The 17,763-nt window shown below is 36.4% G+C and overlaps 1 long non-coding RNA gene across 2 annotated transcripts in view; it reads left to right on the top strand.

The window, feature by feature from the left end:
- Positions 1–1,192: 1,192 nt before the first annotated feature.
- The window catches only part of LOC110256437 (uncharacterized), a 30,688-nt gene continuing 14,117 nt past the window's right edge, over positions 1,193–17,763 (top strand). The window contains exons 1-2 of one of the 2 annotated variants that reach the window (XR_014825323.1): positions 1,193–1,377; positions 1,482–1,628. This is a non-coding gene — a long non-coding RNA (uncharacterized LOC110256437). Of the gene's footprint in view, positions 1,378–1,399; positions 1,629–17,763 lie in introns of those variants that run through there. The other variant, XR_014825322.1, reaches the window with a different exon arrangement.

The following is a 17,763-nucleotide window of genomic DNA, read 5'->3' as shown; positions in this document are numbered from 1 at the left end:
CAAGTTTCTAGGTAAGTTCACAGAGGATTGTTTTTTTTTTTTTTTTTTTTTTTTTTTTGTAACCAAGATTGAGCAAAATAAAGATAAACAAGTGTGAAATGTAGGTTTGCTGGAATGTGTGGTTTCTAGTGAGTTCTAACTTTAAAAAGAACAGTATGATCTTCTATTCAGGTTTTAGGGACTCATACTTGGTTTTTTTTTTCTTTTTCAAGAGAAGACTTAAAATACTACACTGCTGTTATAGAAATAAACTTTAAGAATGCACTTCCTTTTCCTCTCAGTAAACAAAAATAAAGACCTAGTCATATTTGCTTGTCATTCTCATCACCACTGTGTGGAGAAATTTGATTATATTCTGTTTTCAGAAGCAGATCTAGGGAATGCCTACTATTTTTATGGGGTTTGATGAATTTTAATTCACCTATTCTACCCATACAACATCTATGAGAAGAATAAATTATTTCCCATTTATGTAGAGGGGAAGCTTAAGCTCAAAAGGTGAAATTTGCCTGAAAAGTTTACTTACCTAGTAAATTACCAGAGATGTCTGGCTTCAAAGCCCATTCTCTTTCAATGAAAGCTAGTTGCAGACCATGTAATGTAGGAAAAGTTAACCTGACATGTTATATTTAGGATTAGCAATTTTCCTAAAAAATTAAATTCTGATTTTTGTTTTAGCTGTTCTTTATTAGTATTTACTAACAAATGTATAGGCTTAGTATTTACCAAGTGACTTTTAAAATATTTAATCTGAAGCTCATGACTTTTTTTTTTTGGTTTATTGATAAGGTTGCTAACTGCTTTGGGGCACAAATATTGTCTTCTACTTTTTCTACATAACACTCCCTTTCTCAACTTATAGCTTGCTGCTAGGCTTGAAACAGGTTCTCAAATAAAAGTCGCTGGGAAGATTTAAATGTCATCTGATAGCCTACAGGAAGAAATAGATACTTATGTAGCTTATTTTGCATCTACAGTGAAGTATCAGCTCTTTCCATTTTATTTTCCTATAGGTGCTACAGGTGCCTGCATTTGTGTTGAGACTTGTCTTTGAAGCAACTTGCCCATCTCAACAAGATGCTTGCACTGTCTATTGGCTTCTCTTTGCACCCTGGCTTCTGGATTGATCTTGAGTATGGATATAAAACTCCTTCAGCTTAGCCAAAATGTTAAGAACAAAGAAGGGACTACCATAGACACAGTGTTTTTTGCTTCAGTATGAAAGCAGCATTATGGCAGATGCAGAGTTACATGCAGTTCCTGGCCCATGAAGACCTGTACTAGCTCTCTATAAATCTGTCCAGTGGCAGTCAAAGAAATAGGAATGGATATCAGGGTGGAGCCAGAAAAAGACGGATGCCTAACATAGCAATTTAGGTCTGGAATCAGGGATCAAACAGTTACAGTTTTCTTACCATCCCCTGGCTCCCCATTAACCTCTTTTCTGAGAAGATTTTTCCCTGGAACCTCTTCTCTTAAAGGTCTCTCCCAGAGGTGGCATATTCTCTCCTTAAACTCAGAGGAGCGGGAATTTAATCACCATTGATTCCATTTGTAGATACTAATTATGAAGATATATGAGAAAGCTGCATGTTTATTAAACCAGTGAAGAGATTCTCAGGTTCAAGGTATGTTAAAAAATACTGTTTATCTAACTTCTAATTTTTTATTACTAAACAAATAAAATAAAGTATTCAGTAGTTGAATTCCCATTTTACAAGGTCACTTGTGCTTTGCTTTCCTTCTCCTTTCCTTCCAACATCCAATAGTAAAACAATTTAAATAGATATCCTGCAATATGTAAATACTTAATCCAAAAATGGGATTGCTTGACTTGATATAATATCTCTTTTAATGTTCTGTTCTGAAGTAATTTTTGGAAAATTTTCAGTGTTTTATATTTCATGTATTTTAATTCACAATTGCTTCTGAGTATGGGAGAATAAAATACCTTCCTGTGGGGTCCCCTGATTGTCCAGATCTCTGTAATCTTAGAGTCTAGGACTGGACAGAGCAAGACCTGTGAAAGGGACACTTGGGGTATTGTGTTGAGACCTGAAACTTTGGCTTTAGGCTGAGAAAGGAAAAAGAACTGTGTCCTGGAGAAAATGGGGTAAATGTATAATGAATGGCTCTTTGCTTCCCTACTTTATTCTTTCATGTTATACTGACAGAAGCAACTAAAGAAAGTAAGAGCATGGTATAAAATTTTATTTTATAATATGTTAAAGAAGACAAGTGCCTTCTGGACTGAAAATGAATTGAATATATACTAAGTTTCAGCTGAGAGCAATTCTTTCCCTCATAGACTGTTACAATAAGTTTGTTCTGGAAGCTTATGGGTTTTATAATGGAAATGCTGAACCAAACTTAACAGAGGCATCATGTGAGAGTGTGGATATAATAACAGCTCTGAAACCTCCAGCACAAGAGAACGATGAGATCCTCAGTGAGTAGGAGGGAAAGACTGAGAAGTACATAAAGAATGCATGCCAAAAAAAGAACAAATATGTGTTTTCAGTATTGCAGCCCAACAGTTGGAATTATTTGGGGGGACGATTTGGGTGGCTGTCTTTACAATGGAGTTAAATTGGTTGCTTATTTTAGCAACTGCATTGGTTCAGCTTCACTCTGTTCCATTCTAAAAATGCAGCAGCCTATCAGTCAGCTGCAGGGCACTTGACTCAGTGTGCGTGCCTGCTATGAGATTAGGCTAAGTCGATGAAATCTTGAGAGCACAGATTTTGAAAGTTTACTGTGATAGGTAGTCTGAACAAACTAAGCAAGCAAATCAGAGCAGAGCAAGCTCCAATCTCTACCACCCTTTACAACATTAGCCACATTTTGTTTTGTTTTATTGAAGTATAGTTGATTTACAATGTTGTTTCAATTTCTGCTTAACAGCAAAGTGATTCAGTTTTACACACATACACACACACAATTTATTTTACATTATGGTGTATCATAGAATATTGAATGTAGTTTCCTATATAGTAGGATTTGTTTTTAATCAATTCTATATATAATAGTTTGCATCTGCTAATCCCAAACTCCCACTCCATCCTTCCTCCACCCTCCTCCCTCTTGGCAACCAAAGTATCTTCTCTATGTCTGTGAGTTTACTTCTGTTTTGTAGATAAGTTCATTTGTTTCATATTTTAGATTCCTTATATAAGTGATATAATATGACATTTGTCTTTCTCTTTCTGACTTAGTATGATAATCTCCAGTTCTATGTTACTGCAAATAATACTGGTATTATTTTATTATTTCATTTTTTTATGGCTGAATAGTACTTCATTGTGTATATGTACTTACTACCTATTCTTTATCCATTTAGCTGTCAATGGACATTTAGTTTGCTCCCATGTCTGGAACATTAGCTGTACTTTAGATGAATACATATTTTGGAATATGTTATACTTTAAATATTTATCTGTAACTATCTTAAACTCTTAAATTTTATTGTTGGCTTTGCTGCTTATTAAATCATCAAATAAAATAATGGTGTCTTAGAAAGGAAGACAATTAAAATTGAATATTCTAATATAACAAAAATATCACAATTATCTTTCTTCCTATTAAACTTGCACGACCATACATGTGTCAGCATCACAGATTAAAGAAGCAATTAGTCTGAACAGGGAGAACGTGAAGCTGATACTTAATATGCCAACAGACTGTGAACTGAAGAGCCTCCATTTTTGGTACAATTGCAAGCAGAATTGCAAAATCTTTTCTATCAAAGTCCATCATTCCAACCAAATTAAAAAAGCCAGTCATGGTAAATTGCATCCCTATGTCATAAATCCATATTTTTAGAGATTTATGGACCCTAAAGTTAACTGACACGATGATTTATATCATCTGTGATTAAAAGCTGAATGGCTTTATTTGGCTTAATGTTGTTTCCAGAGAATTAGACTCCTAAAACAACAGACTGTCAAGGAGCAGTATTTAGTGCTTTTCTTCATAGATGACTTCCATGGTGCTTAGGGACCTGTCTATGAGCAAGTGGCAGAAAGAGCAAAAGGAAAAATGGAATATTGATTGTATTTACTGAAACAAAATGTATGGAATTGTTTAACGAAAGCAAATCACAGAACATTAAGGCAGTTTTCATACTATTGTTTCCTACTGTTCTATCCTCTGCTTCAATCTTTGATTACCCTTCTGATCCACTGATTCTTTACTATCCCCCACTCCATGCACACACATACATACACATTTAATAAAATCTTTGAACTAGAGATGAATAGAAATTAGGTTCTCCAGGTACATTTTCAGTCCTCATGATCATTTGCAATTGATGTTTCCAAAACATCTTAAATTTATGAAGGCAATTCTGAGCAAATAATTTAAGCATCAGAGTGAGTTACTTGTGGAATTACTGATAATGTCTAGGAATTTAAGTTTTTCTAAGTTATAATGGAAGAATGCTCCAGTTCTTCTAAATTATCATTTTTGTTAATTTGTCATCAGACCTAGGACAGAAACCATTAGCTTAATTTTATAAAATCATCACTCTCCAGACAAATTTTTTTTATGAAATTTTTTCTTCAAATAACATGCTATTTGGAAAGCAGATAATATTAAAAAAAAAAAATAGGTATGAGGACTTCCTGCTGTGGTGCAGTGGTTTAAGGATCTGGTGTTTTTGCAGCTGTGGCATAGGTCACAGCTCCAGCTCAGGCTCAATCCCTTGCCTGGGAACTTCCATATGCCACAGGTGTGACCAAAGAAAAAAACTAGAAATGATAGAATAGATTATCTGAAAATAGCTTAAAAAATTATCAAAAAGAAGAATAGTGAGGAGAGACATCTTTCATCAGTAATTAAAATATACTTTAAAGATGTAGCAGCAAAAACAGTATGATATTGGCATTTGAACAGAAAAAATAAGTGAATTAAATATAGAACCAAGGCATATAATATATGATAAAGGTAATTTTTCATTTGGTAAATAATAGTTTTTCTTGATTAATAGCTCCAGCACAATTGGGAATTTTTCATAAAGAAGATAAATCTGAATTTTACTTCATATAAAAAAGAAGCAATGACTGAATTTCATGTTGAAATTTAAACATTCAAAATTACATAAATCTATATATAAAACCTAAAAGTTTGGAAGACATGTTATAATGACAAGAATCTTTACTGGACAAAGCAAAAACAAAAATTAGACATATTTAACTGTATAAATTTTCAGAAAATATTTCTATGGAAAAATGTACCATAAACAAAGTCAATAATATATGGTGTATTGAGGGAAATTGTCACAATACATATAAGAGATCAATAACTTTAGGATAAAATTAGCTCTTACAAATTGATAAGAAAATGACAAGAAAAATATAAAAATGAGCAAAGAACATCATGAATAGATAGCTGACCAAAAAATAAACCCAGAGAGCCAAAAATATATATATTGAGAGTTCACTATTAGTCAAGAAAAGTTTATTTTAAAAAATGCTTATAAGATCGAGAAAAAATGTAAGAAGGGACAACAGTCCTTGTAGGGTTATAGTACAAAGAGTAGATTCATCCTTTGCAACTGGAAATGTTATTTATTATAGTTTTCTTACCAAAAAAACCTGGCAGCAACTATTCAACTTCAAAATACACATACCCTTCAATTCAGCATTGCTTCAGCTGGGAATTTATCCTACAGAAAAATAAACCTCTAGCATATATAAATCTGAAAACAAAGTGGATGTCCATCAAAAGGAAAATTGTTGAATAAATTATTGCAAATTTACAGCATAGAATAAAGCAGCTAACGAAAATATAAAATTTTCTCTGGGATAGTTGACTTGGGAGAGATTTCCAAGATATAGTATTAAATGATAAAATGTGACAGATAAGTGTATGAATGATAAGCTAAGATTGTCATCACTGTTAGTAAAAAGAAATTCATTATTATGTGTTATGATTATAACTTATAGAAGACTATACACTAAGTTGTCAATATTGGCTATTCAGGTGAGTGGGGAAGAGAGGAGAAAGGCAGAGGTGTACCATAAAAGGGAAGAAATCAATGATAAGAATAACGTGTTTACTATGATCTTGATTATGAAAAGGTTCAACAACATTTTGCTGGTAGTAATTTCAGAGAAGCAAAATTTCAGAGGATTTATATATCTGTTAGTTATAGCTGAAGACCTAAAGGTGAGAAAAGGATAAGCCATGTACTAATAAAGAGAAAAAGTCCTGGACCATTCTTATGCCAATTTTAGCACATCAGCCACATCCAAGGTACATAAAAGAAAATTTGAATATTGAAGAAAGCTAATTTTCTTTATCAGATTAAAATGGCGTTTCTCCTCTTTTCCACTTGGAAGATAGTTTTTTTTGTTTGGTTTGTTTTGTTTTTTTTCCTCCCCAACATCTCAAGTAAGTGTTTGTGCATCAGAAAACCATCAGAAAGCTGCGTATGTATTCCAGAGTATAACAGACAGAGGGACTTAGAAAATAAATGAAAGTAGAACCTTATTGGCGTCTCTGGCAGAAAAGGCCACAGATGTGTTGGGAAAGGCCTTTGCTTCCACACATTGGTAGAGAAGGATGTCTGCCTGTTTCAGGTGGGCAAAGAAGTAGATTCTACCAAGGGACCAAATTGGGGTCATCTTGAGTAGTGCTGTGAGAAAGAGGTCCACTGGGATGATGCACTGACCCACTAAGGAGGGATCCGAGTGGAATGGGCTGGTGGAGGCTGGTATCAAGGGAGATTTGGAAGTGGCTGTCCAGAAGAGGCATTCTGCTTGTCATGGAAGTTTCATGTCAGGGAGTCCAAAGTGCTCCCTGAGAGAAAGAGTTGGCTTTGAATATCTGCCATACCCAGAAGTCACCTGTGCCAATTACGACAATGCTAGTCAAGGAGGACTTCTTCTGTCCCTTATCCCCATCTTTTTTCCACCAGATCCTTGCCACTGCTCTCTACCTTCACTTCCTGTAACCATGTCCAAAAACAACACAGGGAAAAGGGACAAAAGGGAGACATAGGCAAAACCTACCCTCCTTCCCCCTGAACCCTTCCCAGCCTGGGGCCAGAGAAGGTGGAAGGTTTATATTGAATGAGATGCTGAAATTTTGTTCATAGGTAGCACTATAGACTTTTTAATTCTCTGAATATTGAGATAACTTGTTAATGAATGAAAATAACTAGAAGAATTATGAGATATGCCTGAAACTGTCAGAAGAGATGTAAAGTAGTAGCTAGAAGAAGTAACAATACTTTTTTGTGTTTCACTGAATCTTTCTCCCTAAGTTAATTAACTACAGGTAGCTTCTATGCATGGTTAAAGAGTTTTAAAAATTTTATGTGTTTTTATATAATAAGATACAAAATCTAAAGCTGTATCCCTTGTAAAAAAAATAAAGCATTATATTTATAATTACAAAATATAAAACATTGGCATTGCTCTGATGGAAGGCCTCATTCATGGGCCCTTACCTCCAGCATCTGTTCTCACTTCCATTCCCTCATAACACCCACCACCTCCTCATCCAAACATGTAAGCCTCTCTACAGCATCCAAGAACCCGAGGAATCTTGTGCTCTGCAATTTTAACATCATTGATTTAGAGCTTGTAGAGTAGATGGTTTCTAGGAGGTTGTATGTAGCAAAAAGAAAATTTTAAGTGCCTACTATGTGTCTCTCATCTTAAACACTTTCTTTTTGATTTTCTTATTAACCCATTGATGAATTCCAATATCATCATTGAAAAGCTGAAACGTGAAAAGAGGAAAGATTGACTCAAAGTCACACAGTAATAAAATTGGGGAGTAAACCAAGGTTTGTTTGAATTTGAAGTTTCTGTTCTTTATGCTGTGATATCATATAGATTCCCAGAAACCCACTGCCATTTGGCCATGAGGAAAAACATAAATATTATGCAAAGAGGACAGAATCACATTTTAACACCTTCCTCTGCACTAGTATATTTTTATTCCACCTAAGAACTTACCCAACACAAAGATTCACCTTCTTAGTAATCTGAGGAGGCACTGAAATGCTCTGCTGAGGTCTGGGAGATTAAGAGAATTTGGTTCATTGACTTGCTATATATATAGGAATTATTCCTTACATAAGGATATAATTGTATTCTCTTTTATAAAGCTGTTAAAAGAAGTGGGAAAAGAAGGGAAAATCATCCAGTTCTGAACAATGCAAATGAACTCTCAAAGTGGTATGAAAAATTTTTTCACTCACTCACCCTGTCACTCAACAAAACTTTACAGAGCATAAACTATATTCCAGGTACTACCCCAGGAACAGAATAGAGTGAAAAACAAAATCAATAAAGTCTGAGCCCTCCCAGATTTTATGAGGTAATAGAAGTGAGAGCAATAAACAACATAATTTCAGATAGTTTTAAAAAATATAAAGCATGGGATATAGGAATATGATGGGAAGGTGCTATTCTTAGTGGGCACCATCTGAAATGAGAGTCAAAACCCAAATATAGTTAAGGAAGTAAATATTACAGCTTCATGGGGAAAAGTGTCATCTAAGCAGAGGGAAGAACAGGCACAATACCCTTAGGTATAGTTGATATTCTACAGGAGCAACAAGGGGCCAGATAATGAGAAGTGGATGAATCAGTTTAAGAATGATAGGGGATAAATCAAAGAAGTAGACCAGGAGGGTCTTGTATTATGATGCTATCATGTTGTGGTCCATCTTAACACTCTCTAAAGTATGATATCTGCATACTCAGGATGGGAGAGTAAACTTCCCACAGCACTGCTACCCATGATTGTCCTTCATTTATCCTCTCTTGTTTATGTCCTTGATTTAACCTTCATAATAAATATCTATAAGTATGTACTCTAGGAAGATAAAGATTTGAGAGCACAAAAATGCCTTTGTCTCAACAGTGGCAGAAAAGAACTCCCTCACACAAAAAAGAAAATACTGTGGAAAACAAGTAAAGAATGGAAATTTACAGCTAAATTAGTTCCTTTCAATTCCTCTATGAACTGCAGCATTGACAAAGTTTATTGACAGAGAAGAACAATTTGGTTAAAACTAAGTAAGTTAAGAGGGATGATTTTATATGGTTAGATCATTGGAAGGTAACAGTTAAATGTATTTTTTTCAAACTCCTGAGAGACTGGTTGGTAATGTAGAAAAATAGTTGTTTAACAGGAAAAGAGATTTTGTCTCTGGGATAAAATCTCGGGGGTTCTGTGCCTTTCTGTCTGAGGGGAAGAAGTGCAGGGGCCCGAAGTAGAGTTTTCCATTTCATTCCAGGACAGCCCAGAAAAAAAGACATCTGTGGGGCAAACAACATATGCCTCAAGTAATCAAATGTGAGTGTGATAGTGGGTCCAGCTGATCAAAAGTCATTCTGAGATTCTTAGATTGTGTCTACATAGACACTATGCACATATTGCTTTACGTCAATGTTATATAGCAGTAATTTGTAGTAGCTAGTCCTTAAAATTGCTCTATCCTATGATGTGGGGGCTAGGGATAGTTGTCTTACTCTGATATTATTGCATTCTTATTTGGAAGATATTGTACATGGTTTTCTTCTATACGATATATAAATCCTAACAGCTGTAAGGGTGGGCGTGGGGCTGTTTTATTACTCTGCCATTTTAGTAGCTTATTTCTCTCTTGTAAAAGATTAATTCCTGCTGTTTTATTGATTAAATATTACATGCACATACATAAACACACACACACATGCACACATGCATGTATAGTGACACATCATAATCACAAAGCCCATAGTTTATATGAGGGTTCACTCTAGGTGTTATACACTCTTTGAGCTTGGACAAGTATTTAATGACATGTGTTCATCATTATGGTATTACAGAGTATTTTTACCATCCTAAAAATCCTCTGTTCTCTGCCTATTCATTCTTCCCCCCAACCCACCCCCAGCCACTGGCAACTGCTAGTGTTTTTGTTGTTTCCATAGAGTTGCATTTTCTAGACTATCACATTGGTGGAATCATATAGTTATGTAGCCTTTTCAGACTGGATTTTTTCACTTAGCAAGATGAATGTAAATTTCCTCCATGTCTTTTACTGGCTTGGTGGCTTATTTCATTTTAGTTTTTTATTTTTTGGTTTTTGGGGTTTTTTTTTTTTGGTTTTTTTTTTTTTTTTTTTTTTTTTTTTTTTGCCCATGCCCATGGCATGTGGAAGTTCCTGAGCCAGGCATTGAACATGTGCCACCGCGGCAACCTTAACCCACTGTGTAGCAAGGGAACTCCTCATCTTAGTGTTAAATGAAGTTCTGTTGCCTGGATGCACCATGGTTTATTTATCCATTCACCTATCGAAGGACATCTTGGTTGTTCCCAAGTTTTAGCTTTGATGAATAAAGCTGCTACAAACATCCATGTGCAGGTTTTTGTGTGGATATAAATGCTCAACTCCATTGGGTGTCACGAGACATGTTTCTACAATATTTTCTTAGCCTCTTTGCTGAAAACTCCATCTTGTCCTGCTTTACTTTACCCCGTATTCCTGCTTGGAAAACAGTCACAGTGCTGGTAAATGACTTAAGCTTAAGAACAAAGACTTAAAGGCATATGTTATTCATAGGGTCAGCTGAATGAGGACTTAATGCATTGGTCTAGGCAAGCCAAGGGACCTGTGTAGATTGGCATGCAGTTTGCACAGCATGATACATCCTCTTAAGAATAAAAGAGGAGCCTCATGGCCCCAAGGATTTATGAGGGGTGGTTAGCAGGATATGCATTAGCAAGGAGAACCGAGGTGCAAACCTAGGCGTGCCAGGTTGCTGCAGATAGGCATGCCATTTGCAGAAGCACAATGGTCATCCTCTAGATGCTATGCATAGATAGCTGATGCCAAGCTTCCTCAAATGCTAATGATTGTTAAATGCCTAAAGGTCAGAGTAAAAGCTTAATTAGCAGCCGGCTATGTGATTTTTAAAATAACTGAAAAAAAAAACCCCTATATCCTGCACCTACAACCCCCTTCTCACTTGATGTAATCCTAAAAAGCACAATAAAGCAGTGTGGTTTCTTGAGGCAGTGCTCTTGGTCCCTGAGACCTTGAGTCCCCCGGTTCCCACCTTTACTTAAGATAAATGACTCTGTGTCTTGTTTTATGTTAACTTTTTTCCTTAAGTTTCACAGCACGTGTTCTTCAGCCCCATCCTGCTGAGCTGGTCTCAGCAATTGGGTAAATACCAAGGAGGGCAATTTGGTAAACTTTATGGTAAGAATATATTTGGTTTTGTAAGAAATTGCTTAACCATCTTCCAAAATGATTTTACCATTCTTCATTCTCACCAGCAATGAGTTCTTATTGCTGCTCCACATCCTTGCCAGAATTTGGTGTTATCAATTAAAGAGATCAACATTTTTAGATCAGTATTTTCACTGTTTGTTTACGAGTTGACAGATCTGATTCTTATATCTAACTAGTCACTGGCCAATTGTGCAACTCTTTGTATATGGTTTTGCCTTACTGAGCCTCAGTTTTCTCATCCATAGAATGAGAGAGAAGTAATCTAGTGATTTCTAAGGACTGTTTTACTGCCAATAGTTCATAATTCCTAACCATTATAGTTAACATGGTCAGTTTCTCTTCATCTACAGCACTCAGTGTGGGTATTGATATGCTAAAATGCATAACAATGGTTTTAGTGGTATTAATGTGTTTTAATGGTATTAATCTGTTAGAATGTTTAGCATTGGTTTTCCACATTGGACTATATGTTACATATGTGTGAGGGAGAGCAGATTTACATTTATATATTTGGGGGTCATTATTAAAATGCCTGAGGAGTTCCCGTGGTGGCTCAGTGGTTAATGAATCCGACTAGGAACCATGAGGTTGCGTGTTTGATCTCTAGCTTTGCTTAGTGGGTTAAGGATCCGGCATTGCTATGAGCTGTGGTGTAGGTCTCAGATGCAGCTCAGATCTGGAGTTGCTGTGGCTCTGGTGTAGGCCGGCAGCTACAGCTCTGATTTGACCCCTAGCCTGGGAACCTCCATATGTCCTGGGAGCAGCCCAAGAAATGGCAAAAGAAAAAAAAAAAACATAAAAATAAAATAAAATAAAATGCCTGAGCATTCTCTAAATATATAAGCAATGTTCATAGTTGAAGTCAGTCTAGCACTGTTAATTCTGAATTGAGTTGAGATTAGATTGAATTCTATTTACTTGTTTCTTTGTTTCTATATGTTTCAAGTTCTTTGAAAAATGGCAATGACTCCAAGTTCATAGCACCAGTTTCTTTCTTTCTTTCTTTTTTTTTTTTTTCTTCTTAGGGCCACACCTGGGGTGCATGGAAGTTCCTGGGCTGGGGTTGACTTGGAGTTGCAGCTACAGGTCTACACTACAGCCACAGCCATGCCAGATCCCAACAACATCTGCAAACTACTCTGTAGCTTGTGGCAATGCTAGATCTTTAACCTACTGATTGAAGCCAGGGCTTGAAACTGCATCCTCTCAGAGACAGCATCAGGTCCTTAACCCTCCAAGTACCTACCATGTGCCAGGTACTTGGTAACAAATCTACGAAGTAGGTATTATCATCCCTCTTCTACAGGTAAGCATTTGAGGAGGCATGAAGTGACTCAGTAACTTGCCAAAGTTCATATCAATTATGATGAGAATGGGCAATATATGAACATCAAATGGGATATATTTCTTTTTTTAATTAATTTTTAACAATTTTTATTGAAATACAGTTAATTTACAGTGTTGTGTTAGCTTCAGGTATATAGCAAAGTGATTCAGTTTTATGTGTGTATGTGTATAATACATATATATTTTTAAAAAATTTTTAATGATTTTTATTTTTTCCATTATGGTTGGTTTAGAGTGTTCCATCAATTTCTACCAAACAGCAAAGTGACTCAGTCAGACATATATATATATACACATATGTATGTATGTATGTACGTTCTTTTTCTCACATTATCCTCCATCATATTCCATCACAAGTGACTAGATATAGTTCTCTGCACTATAGCAGCATCTCATGGCTTATCCATTCCAAATGCAATAGTTTGCATCTATTAACCCCAGACTCCCAGTCCAACCCACTCCCTCCTCCTCCCCCTTGGCAACCACAAGTCTGTTCTCCAAGTCCATGAGTTCATTTTCTGTGGAAAGGTTCATTTGTGCCCTATATTAGATTCCAGATATAAGTGATATCATAAGGTATTTGGCTTTCTCTTTCTGACTTACTTCACTCAGGATGAGAGTCTCTAGTTCCATCCATGCTGCCACAAATGCATTATTTTGTTCTTTTTTACGGCTGAGTAGTATCCCATTGTGTATATATACCACATCTTCTTAATCCATTCATCTGTCCATGGACATTTAGGTTGTTTCCATGTCTTGGCTATTGTGAATAGTGCTGCAACGAATGTATGGGTGCATGTATCTTTTTCAAAGAAAGTTTAGTCCGGATATATGACCAAGAGTGGGATTGCTGGGTCATATGGTAGTTCTATATTTGGTTATTTCATTTTCTGAGGTACCTCTGTACTGTTTTCCACAGTGGTTGTACCAATTTACATTCCCACCAACAGTATAGGAGGATTCCCTTTTCTCCACACCCTCTCCAGCATTTATTGTTTGTAGACTTTGATGACAGCCACTCTGACTGGTGAGAGGGGATAGCTCATAGTTTTGACTTGCTCTTCTCTAATAATTACTAATGTTGAGAATCTTTTCATGTTACTTATCTAAACTTATACCAGAATACCAGAGCCTGAATTAGAACATTTTAACATTTAAAGCTTTAACATTTTAATGACACATTGGTGTCATAGCAAACACTATTTCTAAAAATTAAGGTCCTTGAGAGCCCAGACATTATTGTTCAGCTTTAAACTATTCCATAGCATTTAACACAGTGTTTGGTTGTCATACAAAGTATTGGATAATAAACTCATTTTGTAGATGGTGAATACACTAGTAATTCTCTGCTGCACTAGACTGTAACATTTTCCAGAGAAACCTGCCCTTAGGAATTTGATCTCTATAGACTCTTTAATGCAGGTCCTTTTGCTCTCTGGATTCTCATGCTAATGGAGAGGAAAGCAGGAAATTGAAGGGTGGGAGAGAGAGATCAAATTCTTTTCCTGACACCTCTTCTGCTCAGGAGGTTGGCAGTGGTTGCCTTGCTCAGTACAAAGTCTCAGCATCTTTTAGGCAGGGGCAGCTACAGCCCTAGCTCTCCAGGGTTTCCAGGAACTATTCACTCCCTGGCCCTTCAGACCTGATGTGTGCAAGCCAGTCCTTGTTAGTTAGTGCAGAGGTGAACGTCATCCCTTTTTGGTTTTCCTTAGCTGTCCACACAATATTTTCTAAAGAGTACCTTTTGTTAAATTTTCTTTAATTATTCTGTCTGTGCATGCCATCTGTTTTCTGCCAGGAACCTGACTGATAAATAAAAATAAAGCTTAGAAAAAGTAAGCAATTTGCCAATGATCACCATGTATATCTCCTTTAGCAGATAATAATAGCGAACACTATTGACCACTTACTATATAATGGGCATTATTCTGAGTGCAAACAGCTACTTGGCAACAGAGTTTAATATACGCTTTCAGAAATGTATTCCAGCGAGTTCTTATTGAGGCACAGTGGAAATGAATCCAACTAGTATCCATGAGGATGTGAGTTCGATCCCTGGCCTCACTCAGGCATTGCTGTGACCAGTGGTGTAGTCTCAGATATAGTTCGGATCTTGCTGCTCTAAACTGACCCCTAGCCTGGAAAATTCTATATGCTGTGGGTGGTGGGTACGACCCTAAGAAGCAAAAAATAAAAATAAAAAAGAAAGAAAGAAAAAGAAGTGTATTCCAAAAGGCCTACCATATAACACAGGGAAATATAACTCAATATCTTGGAAAAGTGTCTTAAAAAAGAGTATTAAAATTATATTTGTATATAAACACTGTTGGTGGGAATGTAAATTGGTATAACCACTGTGGAAAACAGTACAGAGGTACCTCAGAAAATGAAATAACCAAATATAGAACTACCATATGACCCAGCAATCCCACTCTTGGTCATATATCCGGACTAAACTTTCTTTGAAAAAGATACATGCACCCATACATTCGTTGCAGCACTATTCACAATAGCCAAGACATGGAAACAACCTAAATGTCCATGGACAGATGAATGGATTAAGAAGATGTGGTATATATACACAATGGGATACTACTCAGCCGTAAAAAAGAACAAAATAATGCATTTGTGGCAGCATGGATGGAACTAGAGACTCTCATCCTGAGTGAAGTAAGTCAGAAAGAGAAAGCCAAATACCTTATGATATCACTTATATCTGGAATCTAATATAGGGCACAAATGAACCTTTCCACAGAAAATGAACTCATGGACTTGGAGAACAGACTTGTGGTTGCCAAGGGGGAGGAGGAGGGAGTGGGTTGGACTGGGAGTCTGGGGTTAATAGATGCAAACTATTGCATTTGGAATGGATAAGCCATGAGATGCTGCTATAGTGCAGAGAACTATATCTAGTCACTTGTGATGGAATATGATGGAGGATAATGTGAGAAAAAGAACGTACATACATACATACATATGTGTATATATATATATGTCTGACTGAGTCACTTTGCTGTTTGGTAGAAATTGATGGAACACTCTAAACCAACCATAATGGAAAAAATAAAAATCATATAAACTTAAAGAAAATAAAGTCAGTCTAGAAGATCAAAAACAAAACAAAAAAAAAAAAAAAAAAAAGGGCACTAATCCAAGAGTTCCTGCTATGGTGCAGTGGGTTAAAAATCCAATTGCAGTGGCTCAGGTTGCTGAGGAGGTGAGGGTTTAATCCCTGGTCCAGTGTGGTAGGTTATGGGATCCATCTCAGATTCAGTCCCTGATCAGGAAACTTTCATATGCTGTGGGTGCAGCCTTTAAAAAAAAAAAAAGACACTGTTCTCATTTATTTAATCCTAATTATCTCCCAAAGACCTCACCTCCTAATCCCATCCCATGGGGAAAGGGGAAGTTTTCAATATACAAATTTGGGGAAACAATACTCAGTTCCTATCAGTTGTGTATGCTGAGTTCCTGGTTTTCTAATGAGGCCTCAAATCTGAGGGCAATGGATCATACATGCCAACACAGTTTCTCCACAGGATATTCTAAAAGGTGGGCAAAATCACCACTGCAACCCTTAGCCTATATGTTCTACCTCTGTCCTACATGGAAAGATAAGAAATTCAAGAGGGATTGAAAGAGAAGAAAGGATAATGGCAGACTTAATAGAAATAAAGAATACTGTGGTGTTTTTCTTCCCTTACCACAATGGATATATATTTGAAGAAAGCCAAAATTTTAAAACATACATGCACCCAAATGCTCATTTCAGCATTATTTGTAACAGCCAAGACATGGAAGCAACCTAATGTCCATCAACAGAAGAATGGATAAAGAAGATGGGGTACATATATACAATGGGATACTATTCAGCCTCAGAAAATGAATGAAATAATACCATTGGCAGCAACATGGTTGGACCTAGAGATTATCATACTGAGTGAAGTATGTCAGACAGAGAAGGACAAATATATAATATCATCTATGTGTGGAATCTAATACAAATGATCCAAAAGAACTTTTTTATAAAACAGAAACAGGAGTTCCCGTCGTGGCGCAGTGGTTAACGAATCCGACTAGGAATCATGAGGTTGCGGGTTCGGTCCCTGCCCTTGCTCAGTGGGTTAAGGGTCTGGCATTGCCCTGAGCTGTGGTGTAGGTTGCAGACGTGGCTCGGATCCTGAGTTGCTGTGGCTCTGGCGTAGGCCGGTGGCTACAGCTCCGACTGGACCACTAGCCTGGGAACCTCAGTATGCCACGGGAGCAGCCCAAGAAATAGCAAAAAGAAAGAAAAAAAAATAACAGAAACAAACTTGCATATTTTAAAAGCAATCTTATGATTACCATGGGTGAAACCTTTGCAGGGACGGAGGAATTGGGAGAGTGGGGAAAACATATATACATTGCATAAAATAGATGATTAACAAGAACCTACTGTATAGCACAGGAAAATCTACTCAATAGTTTGTAATAATCTGTATGGGAAAAAAGAATTAAGATATTTATATGTATAACTGATTCACTTTGCTGTACCACTGAAACAGATATAACATTGTAAGTCAACTATACTCCAATAAAAAAAAATCGTTTAGGAATGAGTTTTCTTGTCTTAAAAAAATAAGAACAGAAAAGATCCCTTTCTCAATGACCTATGTTGAGGATTAAATAAACTGGTACATGTAAAGCGTTTAGAACAGTGCTTGACATATCAGAAGACTTAGTAGTGTTGGCTATTATTATCATTATCTGCCAAGTGTGATATAGAAGGTGTGAACAAAGCCTTAGAACTATTCCTGGAAGAGAAGGCATGACCTCAGAGAGGCTGGATTAGACACTGCTAAGGTCTCTTCTAGGTCCTGAGATTTCATGGCTGTTTCTCAAGGTCACAGTGCAGATATAGGCACTGTCAGAAATAGTGCCAGTTTCCAATGTGCACTTAACCACCTGCCCAGGCTTTTTCCCTTCTCTAAGTCTATAGATTGCATAAAGCAACCTCCTCAGTATGGTCATAAATGAAATACTGCATCAGCTATTTAGAAGTACTAAAAAGCATATATTAAGGATGAAAGTATTGATGATACTTACTGGCACTTGAACCCAAGGCAGTAAGGCATTTTATAAATCAGCCAGCATCCCCTATAATCCTGGATCTAAATTGTTAGTTCTTGGGCTAT

This window comes from Sus scrofa, chromosome 13, assembly GCF_054392235.1.
Source record: "Sus scrofa isolate SSC_HxYL_T2T_F1_AM1 chromosome 13, Sscrofa_HxYL_maternal_Yorkshire_Landrace_v2.0, whole genome shotgun sequence".
In the NCBI taxonomy this organism is placed as follows: Eukaryota; Metazoa; Chordata; class Mammalia; order Artiodactyla; family Suidae; genus Sus; species Sus scrofa.
This window is presented reverse-complemented; position numbering and strand designations above follow the sequence as displayed.